This window comes from Asparagus officinalis, chromosome 8 (genome assembly GCF_001876935.1).
Source record: "Asparagus officinalis chromosome 8, Aspof.V1, whole genome shotgun sequence".
Classification (NCBI taxonomy): Eukaryota; Viridiplantae; Streptophyta; class Magnoliopsida; order Asparagales; family Asparagaceae; genus Asparagus; species Asparagus officinalis.
In genome coordinates this window covers 52,553,414-52,579,590 of record NC_033801.1, presented here as the reverse complement: position 1 = coordinate 52,579,590, position 26,177 = coordinate 52,553,414, and positions in this window count along the sequence as shown.

Here is a 26,177-nt window from a genome sequence, read left to right as displayed (position 1 = left end):
GTTTTCCGCTCTTGGTTCTATCTGTGATTCGGTTCTGTGGTTGATTTATCCAGACTTGATTCGTTGATCTGATTTGGCAGTAAATCCGGATCCCGATTAGGCAGTAATTCCACTTCTGAGTTCGAGTCCGAAACCGATCTTGATTCGATCGAGATTCGTCCGAGTATGCCCTTGGTTGGATGACTCGTTGACTCTTTAACACCTGGCTTGATTCTGAACGCGAATGGACGTATTTTGTTGCTTGCGTGCGATTAGTCAATCTTGTTGCCTCATTGGTTTGTCGGTTTGTGCCGAGCTGAGCTAAGGGACCTATAAGCAATTTTATATGCCTACAGATACCCCCTCCAAAGTATTTCAGTCTCGTTCTTTTATAGAAGAGTCTGGAATACTTTGGATATGCTTGTCCCAACCTTCCCGTTGGCTCCCACTGTGGTCGCCAGCTTGTTTGCGGAAAAAGTCGCTGTATTCATTGCTGCATTCATTACAACTTCAATCGTTACAATGAAATAAAAAGATAGTCTTTTTATAAGACCGGTACACAATGAAAACAAAATAAATGCAACTCCTTTCAAACAAACGCAAGAGCTGTTTGTCATCTCTTGCTTGCGTGGGTCTTTGGCCTGTGACGGGGACGTTGATATCCGTGGACCACCGGGGCAATCAGATCTGTTCCGAGAAAATCGGGCAGAGCTTCGTCTATCCGCGGAGGGATATAGAAGCAGAGCTTTGTCGATCCGCGTGAGATCTAGAAGCTATAAGCGTATACCTCGGCTAAAGCGAGGTATTAGCTCTTCTTAGTATTAACGCTAAAGGCTAATACTAAGGCTCGGACGGGTGATGAAGGCTCTGATCAAGAACTCTCCTCCTCTTGTTGAAGCACACGGGCACTCTTCACTGCAGCAGGGCTCGTTGACCTTTTTGCTTGCAACGCGTTGACTGGCGTTGACCTAGGGTTATGCGTTGACCGGCGTTAACCCTAGGGTTTCGAACGTCGTACGTTGAATTTTTGCTCGCAACGCGTTGACTGGCGTTGACCTAAGGTTACGCGTTGTCCGGCGTTGACCCTGGGGTTTTGACCGTCGTACGTTGACCTTTTGATCGCAACGCGTTGACTGGCGTTGACCTAAGGTTACGCGTTGTCTGGCGTAGACCTTAGGGTTTTGAACGTCGTATGTTGCTCAGGTCACGAGACCAACTAAAGAAGCTGATGCGTCAGTGACTTTCGTATTTATAGGATTTTTGGCAAATCCTCAGCCATCAACGGGTTTGATGCGCCTTTACCGACTACCGTTTGAGTCGGGCTAGCATGCGGATTGTTTTAAGTCCGTTCCGCATGTGACGTTATGCTAAAAGAGTTAACTCTTTTAGTGCTACGATATTGAATACGTAGACTTCGTCTTTCTCCTGTGAAAAGACTAAACAGCAACGTGTATCAGACGTTGACTTAGGATTTTTGGCAAATCCTCAGCCCTCAACGGATTTGTCATGCTTTTACCGATTACCGTTTGAATCGGGCTTACATGCGGATTGTCTTAAGTCCGTTCCGCATGTGACGTTGTGCTAAAGGAATGAACTCCCTTAGACTTGATGCTACGACTTCGAATACGTAGACTTCGTCTTTCTCACGGGAATAGACTACCCGGCGACGCGTGTTAGGCGTTGACTTTAGGATTTTTGGCTAACCCCAAGCCTTTAACGGATTTGATTAGCCTTTACCGACTACCGTTTGAGTCGGGCTAGCATGCGGATTGTCTAAATCCGTTCCGCATGTAACGTTGTGCTAAGAGAGTGAATTCTCTTAGACTTTGTGCTATGATGTTGAATACATAGGCTTTACCATTGTTATGGGAATAGGCTACCCAGCAACGTGTATTAGACGTTGACTTATCCCTACTTAGGCTTCGGGATAAAAATACCCCAGACTGGTATTCTGGTGTCTTTTTCAATCGGTAAAAGACTAAACCGGCGACGCGTGTTAGGCGTCGGCATATCCTTTCTTAGGATTCAGGATGAAATTCCCCATGCGTGTAAGGCATGGATTTTGGTGTTATTAATAACAACCTGCCACAATGTTGAATATGTGGACGGATGTTCTTTTCAACGGTTAAGAACTAACCGGCAGCGCGGGTTAGGCGCAGACTTATCCTTGCTTAGGTTTCAGGATAGAATACCCCAGAATCGAACTCTGGTGTCTTTTTGTGCGGAAAAAGACTAAACCGGCAGCGCGTGTTAGGCGCAGACTTATCCCTGCTTAGGATTCGGGATAAACTTCCTAGTACCTGTGAGGCACAAATTTTGGGATTTGAAAAAGGTGGTGTCTTCTCTTGGGGCAAAGACGAACCCGAAATGGGGGAAGAATTTTTATATTCTATCTCCCGACAATGAAGAAGAAGAATTTTATATTCCATCTTCAACTGGAAAGGAGACTCGAGGTGGGATCTCCACCTCCAGAATCCGGAAAGGTGAAACTGAGAGTGGGATCTCCACTCCGAGAATCGAAAAGATTCGGATAACCCTAACTGTCGGAAGGTTTGATTACCGAACTAAAGATGAATTTCTCGTTTATCGAGAGTGAATTGCGGTTTTGGTCCTAACTGTAGGAAGGTTTGACCAAGCAGGAGTTTGAGATGACCCTAACTGTAGGAAGGTTTGATCACTCGATTTGAAAGTGGACCTCTCGTTCATTGGAGGAATCGAGAGGGGATTTTGACTGTGGTCCTAACTGTAAGAAGGTTTGACCAAGTGGGTGTTTTGAGACAATCCTAACTGTAGGAAGGTTTGATCGCTCAATTTGTGGACCTCTCGTTCATTGGGGGAATCGAGAGGGGATTTTGACTGTGGTCCTAACTGTAAGAAGGTTTGACCAAGTGGGTGTTTTGAGACAATCCTAACTGTAGGAAGGTTTGATCGCTCAATTTGTGGACCTCTCGTTCATTGGGGGAATCGAGAGGGGATTTTGACTGTGGTCCTAACTGTAAGAAGGTTTGACCAAGTGGGTGTTTTGAGACAATCCTAACTGTAGGAAGGTTTGATCGCTCAATTTGTGGACCTCTCGTTCATTGGGGGAATCGAGAGGGGATTTTGACTGTGGTCCTAACTGTAAGAAGGTTTGACCAATTGGGAACTTTACGTCCAGACTCTAACAGAGAGAGTGTTGAGTGCACAGACACGGTGAGAATTTGAATGGGAGTTCTTATTCATTACATTGCTGTGGTTTTGGGAACTTCCCGTTACATAAATCGTCCACCCCCAGTTTCCTCTGCGGAACTGGTTCGGACATTATTATCAGTTACCTAACCGGGTTATCCTTAAGAATATTAGCTTAATATTCTCCAGGAACTTCCCGTCAAAAGTGGGGAAACAGTTTAGACTCATATACCTATTGGAGTATCAGGGAGTAGTTTAACCTCTTATACCGGTCGGAGGATTGAGAAACAGTTTATACTCGTATACTCTTTGGAGTTTTGCCGTTCTCAATTGGCTTACCTTAGCGTTATGACGCCGGCCTCAACCAAGGTCTGAATGCTATTCTTGAGAGTAAAGCAATCCTTGGTGGGATGAACGACCCTCCTGTGGTATGCACAGTACTTTGGGTCCGTAGTGTTGTCAGTTTCCTCCTGATTTGTGATAGGTGGTAGCTTGATCTTGTTACCTTCAAGGAGGGATTCGAAGATGGCTGGAACGTCTTCGTCCTTGAAAGAGTACTCTTTTTGGAGTCTCGGACCCGAAGTCTTTTGCTGCCTTCGGGATTGCTGTTGTGACGCTTGATTAGCACCACCAGTAGCTGCAGGTGCCTTGCCCTTACCACGAGAGGCGAAGTTTGAGTCCAGCGGATTAACCGTCAGTTGGTTCCTCTCGGCCTTCTTCCTTCTAAGGAATCGCTCAGCCTGCTCCCCTCGGACCTTCAGATCCTTCCAAGTGTCAGACGGTGCTGTCCCCATTGCTTCCAATACGTTTAAGGACAGATTATTATGGTAGGTCTGGAGAATGAATTCCTCGGTGATCGGGTCCCGGCAATTCATCGCTTTGTTCCGGAACCTTTTGACGAAGGTGTCGACTAACTCCCCGTCCTTCTGCTTCTCATCGAGCAATGATCCGATAGATATCTCGGTGTCGTCGTCGAAGAAGTTAGCGAGGAATTTTGTCTCCATGTCGTCCCAGTTATTTATACTTCCTGGCTTGAGGCGGCGATACCAATCGAAGGCGGCTCCGCGAAGAGTACCGACGAATGACCGCACCATCAGAGGCTCATTGCCGGAAATAATGCCCTGGTGCGATTTGAAATAAATCAAATGCTGAGTGGGGGAACCCTTCCCATCAAACGGCGTAAAGTTAATCAGACTAAACTTCGCCGGATAGGGGATTGATTCCCATTCTCGTGGGTATGGGGAATGCCTGTTTTCTTCGTCTCTTGAGCGGAGATCAATGTGTTGATTTTGCTCTCGAGATCTTTGATCTTCAAGTCTTCACTTGTATCTTCGTTGGCATCCTCGTTACCACCCCCTGCATTGACGGGAGGGTTATTGGCATTGTGAGCTTCATCCCTATCCGTGTGCTCCTCTTCCTGAACAACCTGGTTACGGTGGCTTGGTTCACCTCGCTGGTTCGTCAGTGCCTGAATTTGTTGCTCATGCATCTCTCTCATAGTCTGCATGGCCATCTGCATCTCGAACCTAAAGCTTTCCTGTTGTTTGGCTATGGCATCTTCGAGCATCTTGGCCACTTGTTCCGCGCTTATCATCAGTGACTCGCGGGGTTCCCCCTCACTGGACACTGTATTATCTGATGCGACTGCGGAGCAGGTATCCGACTCTTCACCTTCTGAAGGTACTCTTGTCCGAACCCTACCATAAGTTCCTCGTGCTATTGCTCCAGACTGCAGACGGGTTAGACGCCGGGATGCTTTCAGAATCGACTCGAGATTATCCCGTGATGAGGTCTCTTTGCTTGTCATATTAGCGGTGACCCTCGGGAATTCTTCATCTTCAACCATCCTTCTTCTTCGTTGGGAACGCCTAGGCCTTGGTTTTGGCGTCTCCGCACTAAGTCTCTCAAAAACTGAAACTCTTTCGGGGACTGCCTTAATGCAGTTGCATTCAGACAATACCGCCCGAATGAGTTTGGAACAGGGGCATTGAGTTTCCTGTTCTCGGGGACTCCTCTTCCTGGTTCTATTCGTACCCCCAGCACGATAGTACAACTCGTCATTTTGACAGTCGGAGTAACCTATCGTGTGCGGGCACGACTTCTCAGGTATAACACTATCACTATCAGATGATAATGTTTCCATCTGAGGTTGACTTGCCTTCTTTGGGCTTTCAAAGGTTACCCGCCTCAAAACATGCCTTTTTGGGCGTGAATTTTCGGCGTGCTCTTGGACTTCAATGCGCAAATTGGTGCGCGCAGCTGCCTTGAGCTCCTTGTCATGTTGGAGGTGATGGCGACCCCCAGTATGTTGAGTCGTTCTGGGCTTCTTCATCGGGCCCAAACGCTCGTGAATTGGAGCTTTGCCTCTCTCGTCAGGAATTGGACCGAGGCGCTCCATAATTGATTTCTTCTTGCGGGATGACTCTGCATGATCTCCCGGAGAAGTTATTGGGATTAACGGCGACTTTGGTTGACTCGCCGGAGTTTGACCTTCCTTAGAAGGCTGCACTGGTTGCTTTTTGGCCTGAGTCGCCACTTCAGACTTAGGCTTCCAGACTTGTCGTGTTGGTGGTGGCTTCTTCTCCACCTCCTTTTGCAGCTTTCTACGGGCTTCCTGAGCTTGAGCCCGTGCCTGCGCTGACATCGCGCGGCGCTTGCGAATGCGCTCCTCGAGTGTCGAACGGTTCCGTTTGACGCGGACCCATTCTTTCTTTGGCGGCTTGGAAGAGTCGCCATTCATTGGTGGTTGAGGCTGTTTGCCTCTTCTGTTCTTCAACTCCGCGTGGTAGCGGAATCCGTCCGTAGACTCCATCGCCTTAGCGAATTCCCGCGCAAGGCGTTGACGACGCCTCTGGCCGGCTCTCTTTGAGAGAGTCACAACACCCTGAACAGTGGAGGCGTTGGCGGGAGTTGGGTTGACCTGATTGGAGGTCGGTGGAACTTCATTTGACGCAACTTCGGCGTCAGTTGGGTTGAGAGCTTCGTGGGCTTCCCGAGCAGCTTCAAACCAACGAGCTTTTCTCCCGGAGGAGAACTTCTTGGACTTGCGGGGGGAGATAGAGCCGGACGAGGACACGTACTCCTCGAACTTGGCTTGGTCGAACTCGTACTCGACCTCCTCCACGACCGGGATTGCAATCCGCGGCTGCGACGCATCGATCTCGTTGGCGAGATCGTCGGCTCCCACTGTGGTCGCCAGATTGTTCGCGTGGAAAACTGTTTTCTTTTTCATTGATATGATTGTCATCTTGGGTTACAAAGATCCGGTCTTTTATAGATCCGGTTACAACTAAATCAAAGAAAATAAAGAAAAATTACAACTCTCCTCTGTGAACAAATCACGAGCTCCTGTTTTGCGGTCGCTCGCTTTGGTGGGTTCTTTGCCTGCGCCGGGGTTAATCCGTGGACCACCGCGCGATCTAGATCCGGTCGGATCTACACGAGTATGCGGGTATTATTCCACGAAGGGAATAATAGCCGGGAGGGATTAATCCACCAAGGGAATAATCGCTCAGATCTCGAGATCTAAGACCAAGCTTAGATCTGGAGTGTAGTCTCGTGTAGATCTCAGATCTGTTCTTTCTTCCTCTCGAGATCCTGCCTTTTCTGACGTGGATGGTCGCCGAGGATCAGATCTGAATGGTGCAAGTCTTCTGGTCTTCAAGCTCCGAGTTCACTCTTCAATCCGGCAGAGTTTCGGCTCTTGAAAGTTCGACCCCTGAAAATGAACATCTCTAGGCCTATTTATAGGCTCTCAGGACAGTGGCTGCAAAAAGGGAATTGTCGGCCACCTCTGGCTGCGCCGGGGTTTATCCGTGGACTACCGCGAGATCTAGATCCGATCAGATCTAAGCAGTACGACGGGTATTATCCCACAAAGGAAATAATAGCCGGGGAGGATTGATTCACCAAGGAAACAATCGTCTAAGTCTCGGGATCTAAGACCAAGCTTAGATCCGGAGTACGTCTGCGTAGATCTGAGATCTGATCCTCTCGGAAATAATAGCCGGGGAGGATTGTTTCACCAAGGAAACAATCGTCCAAGTCTCGGGATCTAAGACCAAGCTTAGATCCGGAGTGTAGCAACGTAGATCTGAGATCCGATCCTCTCGAACACCTGCCTTATTTGACGTTGATGAATAAACTAACACAAGGGTAAACAATATGAAACAAGATAGAGGATGATATGAATAATGAGACAATGGCGATATGAGCAATGAGCACAAATATAATAAACGCCAAAAGCACACTCAAACACAATCAAATGATCACGGAGTTCGGACCTTCCGTCCTACGTCTCCGCTCCCCACTCCCGGGGAGAAATCCACTATCACAACCGGGTTTTCTACGTTCCCACCTTGGTGGCCGCCGAGCCACCAAGGAGGTGGCTCGGCCTCCGAGCCACCATTTGGTGGCTCGGAGGTGGCCGAGCCACCCCAAGGTGGCTCGGCCACCGAGCCACTTAGGTGGCTCGGCCGAGCCACCACTTGGTGGCTCGGTGAGCCGCCTTGATGACTTGGTTTCCGAGCCTCTTTTCGGGTGTGTTGTTCTGTCGTTTTCTGCTCTTGGTTCTATCTGTGATTCAGTTCTGCGGTTGATTTATCCAGACTTGATTCGTTGATCTGATTTGGCAGTAAATCCGGATCCCGATTAGGCAGTAATTCCACTTCTGAGTTCGAGTCCGAAACCGATCTTGATTCGATCGTGATTCGTCCGAGTATGCCCTTGGTTGGATGACTCGTTGACTCTTTAACACTTGGCTTGATTCTGAACGCGAATGGACGTATTTTGTTGCTTGCGTGCGATTAGTCAATCTCGTTGCCTCATTGGTTTGTCGGTTTGTGCCGAGCTGAGCTAAGGGACCTATAAGCAATTTTATATGCCTACAAACCATTGTTAAACTATTTGAAAAACATTCTCTTGGATAATCATAAAAACTGAGGTAAGGGGGGTATTTATATGAAACCCCAAAGACAAGAGAAAAACAAAAAAAGACCAAAAAACCAGATCAGCAATGGCTGGAAAACTAGCCGTTAGAGCTGATGTCACAGTTCGGCGGTCGACCGCGAGCAACAAAAAAACCAAACTACTGCTCTGGACAAGCGACGGTCGACCGCGAAAGTCTCTGGACTCGCTACGGTCGACCGCGAGCCAACAAGAACGGTCGCCCGTGGCGGTCGATCGCGAACAGACACTACAGAAAACAGGTTTTGAAACAGATTTTGAGACTTTTGGAAAATAGTTAAAAATAACAAATGAAGTCCAAAAATAATGAAACTTTGGGAAATGTATATAAACATGTAAATGAACATGTTACAAAAAGAATTTTTCAAATTGCATTTCCTATTTGTGAAAAATCATCATTTTGCAAAATAGTCCAAAACACGAAAAATATAAACATATGAATTTTAACATTTAGGCTAAACCATATTTTGAAACTTTGCACAATGATTATATAGACTTAATAAAATATGTATATGATTATTGTTAAGTCCAAAAACTAAGAATACAATATTTTCACAAAATTTCATATTCTATGCAATATATACTAAAACACAATAATAAATATGAAACATGTGATTTCATATTTATAAACATGAAAACTCAAAAACTATGTATGTATATATATAACATATGCATAGAAACCAAAACTTATGTATATATATATATATGACTATATATATATACAAGGAAACCAATAAAATGTGTGTGTATATGATATTGAGCTTAGAGTATCTAACACACATAATATAAAACCTAAACTAAATTACCCAAGCCGATCTTGATCTTCAATAAGCTTGACTTGGTACACTATGCGGATGAAGCTTGAACTTGATCTTGAACTTGAATTGTATAAGCTTCACTCCATAATTCCGCCAACCTCCATTTGATATTATCGTTGAAGCTCTATTTCATCCATCCTCCAACTCGTTGTTTGCCTAGAATAATTAAGAGAACACAAATACTAGACAAACAATATTAGAAATAAATTGTTTGTTAAACATCATCAAAACAAGAAGGCCAACAGATAACAATACGAAGGAGGACCACGTTACTTCTCTCCGAAATCACTCGAAGAAAGGTACGAGCAAGGATAAGAAGATGAAGGACTTGGAGAGCATAATCAATGCATTAATGAGCGCTCAAGAAGTAAAGAAGTCCGGGATATCCTGTCCCTACCCAAGAGAGTGGGAATCAATCCCATACCCGGCAAAATTTAATTTGATCAACTTCACGCCGTTTGACGGAAATGGTTCCCCCACTCAGCACCTAATATACTTCAAGTCTCACTTGGGAATAATCTTTGGAAATGAGCCCTTGATGGTACGGTCATTCGTTGACACTCTTCATGGAGCAGCCTTCGATTGGTATCGTCATCTTAAGCCGGGAAGTATCGGCAGTTAGGATGACATGGAAGACATGTTCCTCACGAATTTCTTCGATGATGACACTGAGATTTCAATCTGAATGTTATTCGATAAGAAGTAGAAGGAGGGAGAGTTGGTAAAAAATTTTGTCAAATGATTTTGGAACAAAGCTATGAATTGTAGAGATCCGGTTAGCGAGGACTTCATCCTGGAAACTTGTCATAACAATCTTTCGTTGGATATCCTCGAAGCCATGGGAATAACACCCTCCAAGACCTAGAAAGATTTAAAGGTCTAAGGAGAATGAGCCAAACGCTTCATCAAGAGGAAGAAGGGCGAAAGGGGTCAAACGGCAGTGAATTCTCCACAGCATAATTTTGTCCCTCGGGGTAAGGGAAATGCACAAGCAAATGGAGTGGATGCGAACCAAACATTCAAGCTGCAAGTGCAACCGCAACCGCAACAACAACAGTAAAAAGTGCCTCAACAGTCACGGTGGCAACAACAACCTCAAAAAATTAAAGACTTTACCCAAAAGTTTACTCTTTTAAAGTAGACGAGGTCTCCGGTATTTTTAAATACCTTGTAGAGAACAACAAGATTAAGTTGCCTCCGATCCAGGATCAGGAATGCGCCAAAAGGGTTAATGATCCAAAATACTGCGTGTTCCACAGAGCAGTTCACCACCCAACTAAGTCATGCTATGCCCTTAAAGACAAGATCCAAGCTTTGATCGACGTTGGGGTCATTACTATGAAACACTAAGTCATGCTATGCCCTTAAAGACAAGATCCAAGCTTTGATCGACGTTGGGGTCATTACTATGAAACAGTCTAAGGAGAAGAAGGTGGACAAGATCCAAGCTTTGATCGACGTTGGGGTCATTACTATGAAACAGTCTAAGGAGAAGAAGGTGGGTGCAAATGCAGTGTCAATCAGCTTCGGATCTGTTCCCATGAATTGGTTTCAGCCCGAAACCATAATGAACGTAGCGGTGAAGACCGTCAACGACGATCCTCATAAACAACGCCAGAAAGGACTTGTGCCATACACAACCCCAAATGGTGAGATTCTCTGGGTCCATCTTGATCTGATTGAAGATGAACAGTGGGCTGGATCGTCATCCAAGAAGAAGTCAAAGGGGAAAGGGGAATCTTGTTATGGAGCCACAGCCATTCCTGAAGAAAATGATGAAAGAATCCATGCTTTCCTACTATTCGAAGATGAGCAAGAAATCTTTGCAACCAACGGAGAACTAGTCTTTGCTACCCAGAGTGGAAACAAATACTATTTCAAGTATCCGACCGCCTCCGATCAGTTAGCTAAACAGGGGTTAACCAAAACCGTTCCCTCTAAGACATTTATAGAAATAGGAGTGGTCACAACTCCCCCGGCATCTGTTGAAAAGACTTAGCAAAAGCTAAAGGAGAAAGAGCCTTTATACTAAGAAGGCCAGAACCCGAAGCAGTCTCGATTCAATCAACCGATTGGGAGAGACAAACCGGGAAGCTCAAACACTCCACACCGCTTCGATATTATGATGCAGTTAGCAAATATACTGGCTAGAATAACTCTATATGAGCTACTACATCTTTTGAAAGACACGAGGGAAGCATTGCAAGAAGCCTTGGCAAATTCTAACGTTTTCCTGAATCGGATCAAGCCATCCCCTGAAGAACTAGAGCCATCAGTCCAACATTGTAACCTCGCGGCACACCATTTTCCCTGCATTTCTTTCACCAAAGAGGACATACAGACAAAGAATTCAAAGTATGACCAACCCTTGTATTTCACCGGGCATATTGGCTCTAGCATGGTCAACCGGGTCCAAATCGATCCGGGTTCCGCTGTTAGCATCATGCCACTCCGATTGATGTATAATCTTGGAATACCGGCTAGAAAGCTGGCCTCTACAAGCACTACAATCTACGGATTCAACACCAGTGGGTCCAGACCACTAGGTAAAATCCGAGTGAAGTGCCAGATCGGAGACTTAAAGTCGGAAGTCACATGTTATGTGATCGACGCAAAGACTTTCTATAACTTACTGTTGGGTCGACCATGGATCCACGGTAACGTTATAGTCCCTTCCACTCTCCATCAGTATCTTAAATATGTAGACACTAATAATAAGGTCAAGACAGTGGTCGTGGATAAGCAACCATTTAAGGGGTTAGAAAATTATTTTACTGACTCCCTTCTCTACAGTGCTGAATCCGATACTAAACCATCGGCCCAAGGTACGGACAATGGAGAAGAAGCTGATACTGAGGCTGGGCTTAATTACGATGGTGATTTTATACTTAATGACATTGTACTCATTGTAATCGATCTTGACGATGGATAATCATCGGATAATAGTTGTAATTAACAACTTGCCGAAGAAATAGCAATAACTGATAATTTAGAGTACTCGTTGTGTCTTGATAACATCATGAAGGGATTATACGATGACCCTAACTTGTATATCCTACCTCAATCATATTGCATGATGAAAAAGCATGTTCCGGATTCATTTGGAATGACACTTGTCATCCCCGCAAAGGTAGGGGGGTGAAAAGGAAGTTGTCAACGGTAAAGGAAAGGAGTTTTTAGCACCAGATCACTTCTTAAGAGAAGATGACGATGAGGATAAACCTGCCCCTCATTTATTCAGATATGACACAAAAGAGCAGAACCTCATGGAGAGATACAGATATGACTTCGCACTCGGAGAAGGTCTTTGTTTCGGTCCATATCCGCGAGTTCCACCTCGTATGGCTTATGTACCAAAAGGAAAACCTGATGATTATTATAACTACAGAAGAGGTTTAGGCTACGTCTCCTCGTCTGATGACGAGTGCTGCTAGCAAGTCATCGATCAAATAGCTAATAAGGGTAAAGACGGATATTCTTCCGATTCTTCAGCTTAAGACTCCGACTCTAGACTTGGGGAAATGTTCCAAAAATTGATGTCGAACATGACCACAATTGACCCAGTCACCATTGAGGAAGATGATCAAATACCAACGTGGGAAGACCCTTGGGTTCAAGTACGGGGATAGGTTTGAACAAAGGGAACCCCCTACCGAGGACCAAGTAATCCAAGTGAATATGGGTGACGAGGATAACCCGAAACTGATATTCATCAGTGATAGTCTCCCGCCAAATGAGAAAGAATAGCTAATTACCCTCATTAGAGAGTATATTGATGTTTTTGCTTGGAACTACGAGGATATGCCACGGCTTGATCCCAATGTGGTAATGCATCACCTCAATATTAAGCCGGATGCAAAACCAGTCAAACAACTGCAAAGACGGTTTCGTCCACTAATTATGGAGGGGATCGAGTCCAAAGTTAAAAATCTTATTAACTCAGGTTTCATCAGGGAGGAGCAACACCCCGAGTGGCTTGCTAATATTATCCCAGTCCTCAAGAAGAACGGAAAGATAAGGATCTGCATCAATTTTAGAGATCTTAACATGGCATGCTTGAAGAACGACTTTCCTCTTCCCATCACAGATGTTATCATTGACAACACGTGTGGGTTCGAGAAAATGTCTTTTATGGATGGATTTTCTGGCTACAATCAAATAAAGATGCATTCGGATGATGAGAAACATACTACGTTCAGAAAACCCCTCGGTGTCTTCTGTTACATAGTTATGCCATTTGGCTTAAAGAACGTAGGTGCCACATACCAAAGAGCCATGTCAAAATTTTTTCAGGAGCATCTCCGGAAGACTGTCGAATGCTACGTGGATGATCTAGTTGTGAAAAGCTATGATAAGAATGATCACATCAAAGACTTAAAGATGATGTTTGACCTGATGTGGACTCATCAACTAAAGATGAATCCTACCAAATCTTTCCTCGGAATGTCCAGCGACAAATTCCTTGGATTTGTCGTCACCACCAAGGGTATTCACATCGACCCTGATAAAGTGAAGGTAATTAACAAGTTGCAACCTCTGAGAAACCTTAAAGGACTCAGAGGGTTACAAGGACAGTTGGCTTATATTCGTCGGTTCATCTCAAACCTTTTGGGGAAATGTCAACCATTCTCCAGGCTCACAAAGAAGGGTGTATCATTTGTATGGGACAACGCTTTTCAAAAAGCTTTCGAGAATATTAAAGAATATCTCTCAAAACCCTTTGTGCTCGTTGCACCGAAGTCAGACAAACCGTTCTTAATTTATGTCAAGGCGATGAGCCACTCGTTAAGTTTATTACTGGCATAAGATGACGATAACGGTCATGAACAGGCCGTATATTACTTAAGCTGGACCCTCGTGGGCACTGAATCCCGGTATCTAATGATTGAGAGAGAGTGTCTCACCTTAGTGTTTGTAATTCAAAAGATGCGACATTACTTAGTTGGACAGACTATTTATGTCATCTCCAACATTAACCCAGTCCGAGTATTCATGACATAGCCAGCTTTCATGAATTAGCGATTAGCAAAGTAGGCACTGCTCCTGTCCCAATACGACCTACACTTTAAACAACAGAAGTTGGTCAAAGGACAAGCTATTTGTGATCTCCTGGCAGCTAACCCAACTACGGATACCTTCAAGGTATATGATGATCTACCAGATGAGACCCACGAAGCTAATGTAACCTCCCATCAATAGGTGTGGCGTTTGTACTTCGACAGTGCTTCGAGAGCAGCTAATGTAACAAGTTCTCCTGGATGTTCTAAGATCTCCTCCGGAGTCGGAGTTGTCTTAGTTTCCATAGGAAAACATGTGATGCCCCGAGCCTACTCACTGATCGAGTCGTGCTCAAATAACGTAGCCGAATATAACGCGCTGCTTATTGGACTCAGCTTTACTAAAGAACTAGGGGTCGAATACCTTAAAACTTTTGGTGATTCTCAACTGATAGTTAAACAAGTTCAAGGAGAGTATGAGCTCAGATATCAGGATTTGATACCATACCATAAGATGGCCGTGGAGATGGCAGAATCATTTGAAGGATTCTTCATCGAATACATTCCACGCTTACAGAACGCCTATGCGGATGCATTAGCAGTATTAGCAGTTGTAGGTGTAAATTTTAATCTCCAAAAATAGGGATTTCATTTGTATTAAAAAGAATAGTTTATTACAAATTAATGAATCGAAATTACAACAGAAGTGGAGAGAATGTCCTTCTTGTTTAATGTTGGGACTTTGGCAGCCATAGGACGCCTCGCTCGGTTCTCGTACCGAGTCTGCTTCCCTTGGACGATCCGATCGAAGTTGCGGGCAAGCTTCAGTACGTAGTAGAAGCTTGTGTTGATCGAGTTCGACTATACCCGAGGCCAAACGGGGGGCTTAGGCTTGTCGGCTGACTGCTTGGAGAGAGCTACCATGCAAGAGCTTGCAAAGACCCTAAGAGCCTTAAGTCTGAGAGTTCAGACGAGTCTCTTCAAATGAGGGAGCCTTTAGCAAATGAGCCAAACTTTAACCTTTAGAAGATTAGCCAGCCAAGCCAGCAACAGCTAATCCACCCCTTTCATGTTGGCTGAAAGTGGCTTTAAATAGGTAAGGGATGGCATGGGTCATCCCTTGATTTGTGGAATTTGACCACTAGTAGGGGTGATGGAGCTAGCCGCCCTAGCTGTGGGATGTGACCACTTAGGGGGTCCTGTCAGTCGCCCTATTCTTGCTAGGTGAGGAGCGCCTTGCTTTCTCTCTTGATTCGTAGGATTTGACCACTGACGTGACTGTTACCATACTCCAAGTGGGCAACTGACAATGCTGGCGGGTTTCTAGTTGTTAGGTGAGCTTAGTCTACGTAGGCGAGGTGCAGGCTCTCAGGCGAGCTTGGCCTTCAGGCGAGCTCGAACCTTCGTGCTGGCGAGTCGACGAAACAGGCGAACTTCGAGCTATCGGGAGAGCTAGGCCTTCAGGCGAGCCTGGGTCAAGCAAGCGAGTTTCTGTCTTCAGGCGAGCTTCAAGCCTTCAGGCGAGCTTGGTTCAATATGCAGGCGAGGCTGTGCAGGCGAAGCTGTGCAGGCGAGCTGTGCAGGCAAATCTCATTCAGGCAAGCTTCAATGCTGTTAGGAGAGCTCTATCCTTGCAGACGGACTTCCTTGCAAGTGAGCTTCAGCCTTTATAGGCGAGATTCAGCCTTTAGGCAAGCTACTAAACACGCTTCGAAGAATAAGCTATAACTTTCAAACCGTAAGTTAGAATTTGACGAATTATATATGAAAATCGACTATCTCGACGAGACGGAACCAACCAAACCTCCAAAGGGGGTTTGTAGCCTTCATTTTGCTAAATTCCTTTAGGTTTGAGAGATATCAGCATTTTCCCCCTTTTTGCTCTTTCGGATGAGGTTTTAGCAGTCTTATTTTGAACTTCTCTGATAGGGATAAAGGCAATTTTTATTGCCTACAGAACCTCCTCCAAAATTTTTAGACCTGAATCAGGCCGCATGGGGTCTGGAACACTTTGGATATGAAGACCTATAAAGTGATCACTGCTCAGATAGAGCGAGGCACCTTCCAATCGAACTCGGCGAGATTGAATTAGGATTTTTAGAAAATCCTCAGCTATCAACGGACTTGATTTGTCTTTACCAACTGCCATTTGAGTTGGACTAGCCATGCTCTTGCCCTTAGTATGGTAAGTTGTCGAGAAGCTTCTCTTAGGCTCAATGCTAAGATTTCTCCTCCATCCTTAGCCATTTGAGGCGTTTGGACATAGGGAGCAGTTTAACCTCGTGTACCAATCGGAGGAAAGGAGCAGTTTAGCCTCGTGTATCTGTTGGAGGATAAGAGGGCAGTTTAGACTCTTGCACCAGTAGGAGTATAAGGGAGCAGTTTAACCTCGTGCACCGATTGGAGGAAAGGGAGCAGTTTAGACTCTTGCACTAGTGGGAGTATAAGGGGGCAGTTTAGACTCTTGCACCAGTAGGAGTATAAGGGAGCAGTTTAACCTCATGCACAGGTTAGAGAAAATTAGCAGTTTAGACTCTTGCACCAGTGGGAGTATAAGGGGGCAGTTTAGACTCTTGCACCATTGGGAGTATAAGGGAACAGTTTAACCTCGTGCACTAGTGGAGGAAAGGGAGCAGTTTAGACTCTTGCACCAGTGGGAGTATAAGGGGGCAGTTTAGATTCTTGCACCAGTGGGAGTATAAGGGAGCGTTTTAACCTCGTGCACCGGTTGGAGGAAAGGGAGCAGTTTAGACTCTTACACCAATTGGAGGTTTGGGAAACAGTTTATACTCGTATACCTGTTGCAGTGTGAAGGAGAAACTTGTCTTCTCTTGGGGCAAAGATGAACCCTAATTTGTCTTCTCTTGGGGCAAGGACGAACCCTGATTTGTCTTCTCTTGGGGCAAAGACGAACCCTGATTTGTCTTCTCTTGGGACAAAGACGAACCGTGATTTTTCTTCTCTTGGGGCAAAGATGAACCCGAAATAGCAGCACATCGCATGGTAGACTACTATTTGGATAAAGGCACATCGCTTGGTAGGCTATTATCAAACAACAACGCCTTCTGTGAAAAAGACGGTGTTGGGGGAACTAAATCGTTCAGGGACATGTGAGTGTGACGATTGCTTGTTATAGGAGCCATCGCATAGTAGGCTACTACCCATCGATTGTTCTAAGGATTTTAGAATGCTAGGAATGGATCAGGTTGTTCAGGGACGTGTGAGTGTGACAACTGATTGGACAACGCCATTTGCAGGAATGACGATATCGGCTATCAGAGGTGATCGTTAACCTGATAGGAATTGCCATGATTGGAGCGACTTTTTGGACCTACCGCTCCATTGAAGAGAGTCGGTAAGTAGATTCTGGTCAGAGGTGTGATGTTAACATGACAAAGATTGTCATGATCGGAACGACATTGAGGACCTACCATCATATTAAAGAGGATTAGTAAGTTGATTTTGTCAGAGGTGTAGTGTTAACATGACAGTGGGAGTTTGTTGCGATTTGAACAACTTTGTGGACTTACCATCCTATTGAAGAGGACTGGTAAGTTGATTTGTCGGAGGTGACTGTTAACATTATAGTGGGATTGGTCCCATCGTCCTATTGGAGAGGATCGACGGGGGAAATTTGGAGGAGAGTATCAGAGGTAACAGTTAACTGATAGTTTTAATAGATCCATCGTCCAGTTGAATGAGACTGATGGAGAAATGACTATCAGAGGTAACAGTTAACTTGATAGTTTTAATAGATCCACCGTCCAATTGAACAAAACTGATGGAGAAATGGCTATCAGAGGTGGTAGTTAACTTGATAGTTTCGGGGACCCGTCGTCTTATTAGAAAGGATCGGCGAGGGAATTTAGCTTTGGTCCTAACTATAGGAATGTTTGACCAGGTGGGAGATTTGAGATGCACCGGACTGTGAGAAGGTTTGATCATCCAGAAAGTGGACCTCTCATCCTTGTTAGGCATCGAGAGGGGAAGTGGTTTCCACTACCAAAGTGAAATTGCTTTGGTCATCATCTCCTTCAAATTCACATGGCTCTTCAGCATCCATACGCTTGAGCATGCTCTCGACTTGTTCTCCTTGGCGGATTAAGTCTTTCCACGAGCGAGCTATAACTGCGCCCATATTAGATAGGGTGTCAATGGAGAGATTGTTCCGGCACATCTTAATGAGGGTGGCCTCAGAAACCTGATCATGTGTATGCAGCGATCGATTCCTAAACCTCTTAACATAGTTGCTTACTGACCCTGTCTTCCCCTTCCTTGCAGCTAGCAGGGTGTCCACGGATACTTCTTCATCATCGTCGAAGAATCTGGCTATGAAGAGCCTTTCCATGTCCTTCTAGCAGGTAATGGATTCAGGTTCTAATCCATGGAACCATTCAAAAGCGATCCCCTTAAGGGTGCCGATGAACAGTCGAGTCATAATGGGATCATTCCCCACTATGTGTCTGGTTTGTGCTTGGAAGTAGTAGATGTGCTGGGTAGAAGAACCCTTGCCATCGAACTGCAGGAGGTCCAGTGGCTAAAACTTCGTCGGGTAGGAGACTGCATCCCATTCGATCGGATACGGTCAAACAACCCCCAGCTTGTTCATGTGCTTCTGGAGCTTCAAGGCGTTGAGTTGACTTTGGAATTCATCGAGCCTTTTGTCCCTTGGGTTATGATCCGAAGATGACGCTGCTCTAGATGACTCGGATGAGGAGTGAGAAGGAGTAGGCATCCGCTCTTTGTGCTTCTAGGATTTATACGAAGCCTGCGAAGTCCTCTCTCTCTATTTCTTCTTCTCGCTCAGAAGCTCCTCTAACATCTCCTTCAGGGAGTTGATGGTTGCTTGTTGCTCGTCGAGTCTCCTGGATATCTCATTAGAGATGTCGGTCATGTGCACATTTGCGTGCTCACCCTGAACTGAGCTTGAGGTTTGCGACGTCGCCACTGCCGAGCAATCATCATCATCATCGTCAGAGACAGGTGTTAGATGCATGTAGTCAAACAGAATGGCTACCCCCATTTGGGTGTGAGTGCATTGGTGGATACCTTCACGCTCAATGGCCTTTGATTTTCCTATCACATTGATAGTTACGGCGGGGAGCTCCAGATCATCAGAAGCTCATCTCCTCTGACGATTGCATCTCTGGCGGAGAGGTCTCGGCTTAGGAGACTGTTGAGAAAGCCTCCTAAACACTAATGACTTTGGCTCCTTGGAACATCGGCAATCCGCAAGTACTGCCTGGATGAGTCTCTCGCAATGGCACTGAGGGTTTGTCTCGTGAAGAGTGCGTTTGCAAATCAGATGATCCCTGAGATCCCCTACGGATTAGTGGTGGCAACCCCTAGCATCGAAAGGACCAAGTGCGCAATCGCATGGAGGAGACTCAGAGGAGTCGGAATGAGGACACCTGGGAAATTCCCTAAGTGTCGGATCCAGCCAACCTTGCCAGGACAGGCAAGGTCTGGAATATGGGTGAGCTCCAGCTAACTACAGGTGAGCTCGAGCATTTGAGAGATCTTCAACCGACTGCTGGTGAGGTCTGGCCGACTGGTCGTTCAGGCGAGGTTCAAGGCAAGCATGAGCCTCAGCCGACCACTGGCGCTCAAATGAAGGAGACTCGAGGGAGGCCAAATGGGAACACTTGGGAAATTTTCCAAGCGTTGAATTCAGGCGACCTTGCCTAGACAAGTGAGCTTGGGCCCGTTGGCGAAGTTCGCTCATCTGTTCATTTAGGCGAGGTTCGCGTGGTCGGCGACTTTGAGCCTGTTGGCGAGGTTCAGCCTCTAGTTCTTTCAGGCAAGGTTCGCCTATTTGGCGAGCTACCGCCACTTGCAGGTGGGGTCGAGCTGTTAGGCGAGCTTGGTGAAGCCCGCCCATTCGGGCGCGAGTGCTCTGGTGGATACCCTCACGCTCAATGGCCTTAGATTTCCCCATCACATTGATAGTTACGGCGGGGAGCTCCAGATCATCGAAAGCTCGTCTCCTCTGACGATTGCGTCTCTGGCGGAGAGGTCTCGGCTTAGGAGACTGTTGAGAAAGCCTCCCGAACACTAATGACTTTGGCTCCTTGGAACATCGGCAATCCGCAAGTACTGCCTGGATGAGTCTCTCGCAATGGCACTGAGGGTTTGTCTCGTGAAGAGTGCGTTTGCAAATCAGATGATCCCTGAGATCCCCTACGGATTAGTGGTGGCAACCCCTAGCATCGAAAGGACCAAGTGCGCAATCGCATGGAGGAGACTCAGAGGAGTCGGAATGAGGACACCTGGGAAATTCCCTAAGTGTCGGATCCAGCCAACCTTGCCAGGACAGGCAAGGTCTGGAATATGGGTGAGCTCCAGCTAACTACAGGTGAGCTCGAGCATTTGAGAGATCTTCAACCGACTGCTGGTGAGGTCTGGCCGACTGGTCGTTCAGGCGAGGTTCAAGGCAAGCATGAGCCTCAGCCGACCACTGGCGCTCAAATGAAGGAGACTCGAGGGAGGCCAAATGGGAACACTTGGGAAATTTTCCAAGCGTTGAATTCAGGCGACCTTGCCTAGACAAGTGAGCTTGGGCCCGTTGGCGAAGTTCGCTCATCTGTTCATTTAGGCGAGGTTCGCGTGGTCGGCGACTTTGAGCCTGTTGGCGAGGTTCAGCCTCTAGTTCTTTCAGGCAAGGTTCGCCTATTTGGCGAGCTACCGCCACTTGCAGGTGGGGTCGGACTGTTAGGCGAGCTTGGTGAAGCCCGTCTAAACTGCTAAGTTTGCCAGATTTGTGAAGTTCGCCACAATTGGGAACTTTACCTGAATTGTTAAATTCGCCAAATTTAGGCAATCTGCCAATGGAGCGAAGCCCACCTGAGTAAGTGGGCTCACCTGATTGACGTAGTTCGCCAGAATTAGGAACTTGGCGTTCATCCTTGGCATTAATCGCATCGGAGGGAATGGCACCCCCAGCGATGACTCGGGTAAGGCTCTCGATTTGCTTGGGCTGACTTACATGCACAACCTTTCGGTGTTTGCATGATATTTTGCCGCAAGAGGAAGTCGAAGACAAGTATTCTTCGTACTTTGTTTGATCGAACTCGATGAAGAGGGACTCGATGATAGTCCCTTCCGCAACTTCGTCGAACTACGCCACCACCAATTCATCTGAATAAACGGTTTCTCCCACTGTGGTCGCCATCTTCTGTAGGTGTAAATTTTAATCTCCCGAAACAGGGATTTCATTTGTATTGATAAGAATAGCTTATTACAAACTAATAAATCAAAATTATAACAGAAGCGGAGGGAATGCCCTCCTTGTTTAACGTTGATAATCATATTTTATTATAATTTTATACCCTCATTATCTATTTTATATGAATAAATATACCACTAATAATTGCTTTTATATTTAATTGCAGGTTAATGAAGAATAAATCCTAAAAGTCCCATCTCTCAACAAAGGCCCTTGAGTAAATAAAGAATTAAGAGAAATTCAAGAAGCCAAATGAAATATTTGAATTTTAAAGCCCAAAAGCTCAAATATCCCAAATGTCTATGGCAGCTTCTTTTTTTTTCACAAGTGAATTTTCTCAAGCTTGAAGGCCCAAAGCCCATCAATCAAGAAGTGAATTTTCTCAAGCTTGAAGGCCCAAAGCCCATCAATCAAGACCGGACCTATGTGCTGCAGAATTTCAAAGTTAAATGAAAAGAGGGACCGGAGTTGGCTTTTAAACATAATTGGGCCGGACTTGATAGGCTGCTGGAGATTTGAAGTTGAAAACCAAATTAGGCCGGTGGACTGCAGAGCTGGACTTTTCCGAAAAAAAATCAAATGCCACATGGGCCGTTGCTGATTTGGATGTTGATTTACATTGGACTTAGACTGCTGCAGAGTTGATTTTGAAAAAAAATCAAATGATTGCTGCAAACTTCATAGACCAAATGAGCTCATCATGGGCCGGACTTGTGGACTTTGCTCTTCAATTTTGATTTTCAAAATCAAATGAATCATGGGCCGGTCTTGTGAACTTTGCTCTTCAATTTTGATTTTCAAAATCAAATGAATCATGACCGGACTTAGCTTGGACTTCAAAATCAAATGAAACCTGCTGACCTGCTGGATGAATGGAGTGTGCATGGGCCGGACTTGGCACTTGCTTTTTATTTATTTTTGAAAATCAAATAGGCCTCCTATGTTGGGCTAGAGAAGAACAAAAAGCAAATTCAAAGGTGGAGATTGTTGCTTGGGGCTCAAGACAAATCCAATGGTTCATATTCATTGAAGATTACTATAAATAGGGGTAGAGAGTGAGGGGTTAAGGGGGTGAAAAATTTTGTAACTCCTTTTGGAGAGGAGGGCTACTCTTAATTGAGAAGGCCTTCTAAAATTGTAACTTTTTGTTGCAATTAATAATAATAATTTTTTCACCACTTTAAATTTTTCTCTTCTTCTCTTTGTTGGATGATGAAGATGAAGATGAAGATGGAGAATTATTTGAAGGTTTGCATTTCTTTCTTTTTCTCTTTTATTGCTTATTAGTTTAGATTTATTTCTATGCTTGTAGTTAGATTTTGGGTTGAATTGTAGATTACCCATATCTGTAATTGAATCCACCATCTTTAATTTCTTGCATTTTCTTTTATTCTAGGATTTTGTTCTTCATTCTTGATTTTTTTTTTTATTTGTTTCTTGATTTTATTCATTTTTCCTTCTCACCTTATTGATCATACTCATTCTCTTTTACATCCACTCTCACTTACACTTTGCACCTACTTACACACCACTTTCACTCTCTCAATCTCTTCACAATCATATTCACTCACCAATCTTAATTATCACGCATACAACATAAGAACCGATTTTATATTTTCTCCTACAAAACACCTTCCTCATGGGATCGATATCTTAAATACTATAACTTGACACAGTTGTGCACTTGCAACCTTTTTGGTATATGTTTATGCCGCATCAAGTTTGGCACCGTTGCCAGGGATGGTGCTTAAGTAGGTTTTAATTATTTTGGTTCTTTAACTTATTTGTTTTTTGTGAAGGAAACGCTTGGAGTTGAAGATCGCGGATTGGAGAATTAGGATTTGAAGATTTGCTTTCGGGTAAGTCCTCTTTCTAGTTTTTAATTCCACCCTTTAGCTAATTCTTCACAATTAGAGACAATTAGGACTTAAAAAAAGGATTTTATTTTTTTTGTTAACCATAATAAAATTCATCCTCCACTTTGACATTTACTAAAAAGATAATAAATTCAAACAAATTTCCCCCTTCTCATTTGTTTGATTGTTAACCTTAAAAAAAGATTTTTTCTTTTCCATCCTTTTTAGTTACTTTTAATTCATAGGGTTGCATTTCATATTGATAGTAGGAATTCACCAAGTGATTTGAGCATCTTGATTTGGCACATACTTAAAAATATTTTTAAGGGCAAAACCTCATAATCAAGATAAGGTGAGGGATTTCATCACCCTTTCTTTAGCCCAAAAATCACTAATTCCTCACTACACCACCCAAGCCTAATAAAACTCGTTAGACGTTGGCCCTAAGGATTCGAGCTCAATAAGGAACAAGAAATCCTTAAGTGAACTGGTTTAAGTTTTCTCAGAGTAGTTGGTGTCTAAAGTAAGGTTTAGGGGTTGCGTAAAGCGCTCCGCAAGAAAAGATGTACTTAATTGATCTTTGATCACCCTCTAGTACTATTCTTACCTGGCTAACTACCTAGGTAAAACTTTTATCTTTTCACTATAGGAGTTTTTGGTTAGGAGTTGGTCTAGTGAATTAGGCTAAACCCTAGAATTAAAGTGATTGAAAAGTGATTGTTTTGATTTGTTTTAGTTAGGATTTTTCTTTATCCTTTTCTTCTCATAAAAAAAACTAATTATTTTCTTCTTAAAAAAAATAATAATAAATAAAAAGAAATATTTTGGTGTATGCAACAGTGGATTAGGGATAATACACGTCGATTAATTCGCTTTGAACCAATCATAGAAATGGAGCATCCTAATCCACCCGTTCTTCATGATATGTGCTATCCTATTAGGAATGTAATTCCCTCATGCATTAGGCTCCCCGAAACAAATGGAATAAATTTTGAGCTTAGACCGCAATACATAAACATGCTTCCCAAATTCCTTGGTAATGAAACAGAAGATGCATATATTTTTATTTCGAAATTTGAGGAAGTATGTATTATGATTAAAATGAGAGAATTAACCGAAGATGCGATTAAGGTTAGATTTATTCTATTTGCTCTTAAGGATAAAGCTAAAAAATGGCTGTACAGCTTACTAACAAATTCCATCTCAACTTGGGATGAATTTGTCACCGTTTTTCTTAAGAAATTTTTCCGTATTCATAAAACGGTAAAGCTTAGGAACAATATTCAAAACTTTAAAATTATCCCGGGGGAACCTTTTTAGAAGTATTTTGACAGATTTAAAGATCTTCTCATCCAATGTTCTCATCACGGTTTAGAGAAATGACGATTGTGCCAAATAATTTATGAGGGATTAGATTATTCTGCAAAAACTTCCTTAGAATCAATGTGCCACGGGGATTTTATGAGGAAAAATGCTGATGAAGCTTGGGAGTTTTTGGAGAGTCTTTCGAAAAAAATAATGCAATGGGAACAGTACGATGATAGGGTTTCATCAGTTCCCCAATCTAAGTCTTGTGGTCTTTCCTTAGAGTCAAACATTGCTTCTGAAGCGAAAATGGTGATAATTCTATGAAGGTTAGAAGCTTTAGAAATTAAGGAACGAGCTCCAGCTCAAATCAATCATGTTTCTACCTCAGGATGTCATAATTATCAGTCTCCTACCCACGTTTCAGATGAATGCCCTCTCCTAGGAAACAATAATTCATTAGAACAGATGAACGTTGCATTCCAGCACCCTAGAAATGATCCATTTTCTCCAACCTACAATCCAGGTTGGAGAAATCATCCAAACTTTGCATGGAATCTAGGAAATTCTCCCGAAAATCAAAACTTCACTCCCGCTTCGACCCAACATTTTCCTAGGGGAAACATAGTTCCGTTCAATTCTCATTCACAATTTCAACAACCCAATCTGCCGTATCAAAATCAGTCTCCTCTTCATCAAGCTGTAATTCAGACTCATCATAATCCAGATCAGGATAAACGTCTCAACGTCTTGGAAAGGGGTTTGGAAACCATAATTAAGGCCTCCACTCAAACCACGAATATGTTGACTCAAACGTCTAGCACTCTGAATTCCTTCATGCAATCCACTTGACAAATGCTCAACTCCAACACTCAAGCTATATCTAGATTAGAATCTTAACTTAGTCAACTAGTTAGTGCCGTGAGTGAAAGAGAGAAAGGAAAATTTCCAAGTCAACCCGTGGTCAACCCTAAGAACGAAGGATGCAGTTCATCCTACGAAGCCCAAGTGAAGGCAATCTATTCACTTCGGTCAGGTAGACAGGTCGATAATCAAGTGAGAACTCCTCCAAGTCAAACTCTTGATCCTGTACAAATTCCTTCTCCTTCTCCTTCTGATGAATCTATTCAACAATCACTTCCCTCAGATGACCAAGAACCTGAACCCGAACCTGAGCCTGCTTTTGATAGATTTAGACCGGTTGCTCCCTTTCCAGATAGACTCAGGTCTAGGAAACACTCTCCTCAGGAGGAGAAGATCCTAGAAACATTCAAACAGGTTAAGGTCAACATTCCTCTCTTAGATGTAATTGAACAAATTCCATCTTATGCTAAATTTCTAAAAGAATTGTGCACTAAGAAGAGGAGAATAAATGTTCCAAAGAAAGTCTTTTTAGCCGCCAATATCAGTGAAATGCTATCAAATCCCATACCTTTGAAACGTAAAGATCAAGGTTCCCCCATCATTTCATGTATCATTGGTAATACTCACATTGATAAGGCGCTTTTAGACTTAGGGGTCAGTGTCAATTTGCTTCTATATTCAGTCTACCAATAATTGGGTCTAGGTGTACTGAACCCAACCAAATGCACCTTACAGTTGGCTGATAGATCTGTTAAGGTCCCTATGGGAGAGTTAGAGGATGTTCTGATTAAGGTTGGAGATTTTATTTTTCCAGTAGATTTTGTAGTCTTGGAAACACAACCTGTTTTCAATCCCAAATGACAGACATCTGTCATCTTAGGACGACCGTTCTTAGCCACTTCTAATGCTCTCATCAACTGTAGAACTAATCAAATAAAGCTGTCCTTTGGGAATTTGACTGCTGATATTAACATTTTTAATCCAGGGGACCAACCAAATA